Genomic DNA, 3,265 nt, shown 5'->3' on the forward strand with positions numbered 1-3,265 from the left:
AAAAAAAATTACCCAGAATACGGATGCATAGAAATACAACATCCAGACCTGGAAATGAAAGATAAATGATGTTTCAGGCTTCACATGAAGATCCATTTGTCACCTTTGACCAAGCTAACTCTGGAAATGCCATTACCTCATGGGCAGAAACCACGTTACTGGTAGACCACCTACTACTTCTTAGAGTCCTAGCTCTCTTATTCTCTGGTTTTGTAGTTATGTAATATCAGTCCTGCTACCATTTCTGTGTACTTTCCTTCTTTAAGATGTTCAATGTAATAAATTTCACCATCCATGAAATTATTTTTTCCTTCATTTCTTTTTCCCATACTTTCTGTGCACACTGTATTTCTTTAAATTTATTTATCCAGTGATCTTTTGTTGAGGTCATGTATGAAACTGCTACTGTAAATACTCAGTGTTTAAAATGTACCTCTTTGTTTTGAGCAAGAACTAAGCAAGAACTGATATTTTTTTTTTTTTTCTGCTGTGATTTGAAACTGGCCTTCCAGGCCTGTTTTAGAAACTTGGACTTCTGCACCTGTTCTTGTCACATACCTTCACTCTCATCTTAGAGAGAATAAAATCAAAAGGGATGTATGCGTGGCCAAAACTAATATTGTGAAAACAACAGGAACAGGAAGAGAAGAACAGCCTTTCTTTCCTCTAGGTAGGCATGGAATGTTTCTATTCTCATTCAGTCTGAGATGCAAAGAAATGCAGAAAGAGATGCTGTAAATTATTTCTCTGGTACTGCAGCCAGAAAAAAAAAAAAATCAGTAACTGGCTTAACAGTTCTAAAATATAGTGTGTTTACACTGGTAATTACATCACTTAAAATTTGAACTCTAAACAGTAGTGATACAATAATAAACTTTAAAAGCAAGACCTCTTAAATATGCTTTCTGAGTCTCTCTCTCAATGATTCCTTTAAAAATTTCAGACAAGAGACGGTAATTGAATTTCCAGACCTGTCTTTATTACTTGAGCTAGAAAGAGACATCCAGAGTGAAATGGTTTAACTTCTTGCCAGAATAGAATCATAACTAATACAAACTGGCCCTGCTTTTTGCTCCCCTTGGGGAAAAAGGCCCTCTCACATTTTAAAAGGCATCTGATACAGTCTTTAGAGATGTAGAGATGTAAAGATCTGATTACAGATCTTTAGAGATTAAGTATTAGCATTAGTTGTATCTTGATCTACAACAATTATCTGCAGGCCTATTCAGAATTAAATACACATGAGGAGAAAGACTAAAATTAGTATTAAAGACTTTTAAAAATGTGTGATTTTGTTTGATTGGTTGCTATTAACATGACATCTTTCTAAGCTAGGTCTTTTCCAAAACCACACTCAGTCTGTAATTCTGGTACTTCATGCTTTAAAAAACCTGTGGCTGTCTCAAAGTAGAAAAATCTGCCTTTTTCCATCATAGGTTTCGTAAGAACCATGAATTCATTTTGGACAGAAGCACTTTAAGACAACACCAGCTATATTACAAAGAAAAATCTTGATTTAGATGCATGTTTCTTTCACATTTTGAAAGTGAAAACACCTGGGAAATTTGAAATGCATGTATAGTCACTCTTTTCTATGTGTAAAAAAGAAATTACTTGCTTGTATGACCAATTTGCAGTAAAATATATGTGATTCATTATAATGCACTGTTGAGTGTCTATAGGCTTTGTCCTATATTGAGAACAAAGCATTGTTTATGGTCGAGCTCATATTTCTCGCTCAGGAAGATTCTAGTAAACGAACTAAAAGGCAACACCCTCAGCAAGAATGGCTCTGACATGCTGAGGATTCTGCAAAATTGGATGCTTGAATGGAGTCAAAATCTGACAGTGAAGTGCTGTGTCAGTGGCTTCATGTGCAATACTAATACGGGAGTTTTCCCATTAATTCTACCAATGGATCTTACAAAAACTTGGGTCAACTGGTACTCTTGGATCAGGCAACACTAGTTAGCATAAAAAAATAACATCTCCAAGTTGAGATCATTGGTAAACGTGGTGATGCAGCTAAATTAGCCAGAAGAAAGAGATAAAAGGATAATCTAGTTTTTTCTCAGATTTGTCTGTAGTACCGATACAGATTAACATAGTGACAGAAAAGTAGAGTTGTGTTTTTTTTTTTAATTCTGATTATGCATGAGAATATGTCTTTATATTCAATGGTTCCAAGACTAAGTACTCTTTTAGATTACAGACAGACAAAATCTGTATTACAAATCTGTTTTTAGCATATTCTTTATACCTTCTACTTCTGCACTTTGATTAAAAACGCAATTTGTTATCCTGAAAAAAGCTAAAGATATACTATAATTGTGGCAGATAAATGTGGTATAAATGCTGGAGAGAGGAAAAAAGGTTACTCCTCCAAGTTTCCAGCCCGCATCAATTTGCACAGCGTTTGACTTATGTGGGTAAACTTCAAATATGCTCAGTTATTCAACTTAAATTTAAACTTTGAGCCTCCTTAGAGTTGCCTAGAAAAACTTATCCTGGAAACTAATACTACACGATCCTGTGTTTGAAGGTATTAATTGCACTGACCAATATCCAGGAGTATGACTTCTAATCTGCTCTGCTCCAAGTCAAGCATGACTACAGTTGGAGTACTGCACTCACAACAACTTAGTATATGTTAAAAATATCTTCTGACTTCCTTCCTTTCCATCCATGGAATGTACCCAATTACAGTGTTCTTAAATCCTGTCTGTATGTGTGCTAATTTTGCCAAAGGAATCAATAAGGAAGTCACACTGGATACCTAGAGAAGCCATAAAATGTAATTGCAGTTATGTGTTGACCCCTTGGATAAAGTATGAGGTCATATGAAACATGCTAATGGTAATCAAAATGTAAAAAGAAAGCACTAATAGATGTGGCAGGCAGATTTTTTTACCTTCTTGCCTAAAGATGGTAAAATGCCCAGAAAATGCATTTGCTTCTCTTTGGGACATGACAGAAGTGTGCCTGAAAACCAATTGTACTGAGAAACTTTGCTGGGATGTGACAGTCTTTATGTAATTTAGCAAACTTGAGCATAAATTTGCAAGTGAGTTCCCTGGTGCCTTTCCTAATGTTTTCATGTAGCTGGATTAGTAATACATCTATTATTTTCTAGCTGTGTCTGGTAAAAAGTCACACTGTATTAGGGGATAACTTAACCTAGGCATGAGGAATGCTTCTGGGGATGGTTTCATCCAGGTGCCATGCATGGAGACAAACTGCCTACTGACCCTAAAGGTGTTGGGTT

The sequence above is a fragment of the Meleagris gallopavo genome, chromosome 4 (assembly GCF_000146605.3).
Source record: "Meleagris gallopavo isolate NT-WF06-2002-E0010 breed Aviagen turkey brand Nicholas breeding stock chromosome 4, Turkey_5.1, whole genome shotgun sequence".
NCBI classification, from domain to species: domain Eukaryota; kingdom Metazoa; phylum Chordata; class Aves; order Galliformes; family Phasianidae; genus Meleagris; species Meleagris gallopavo.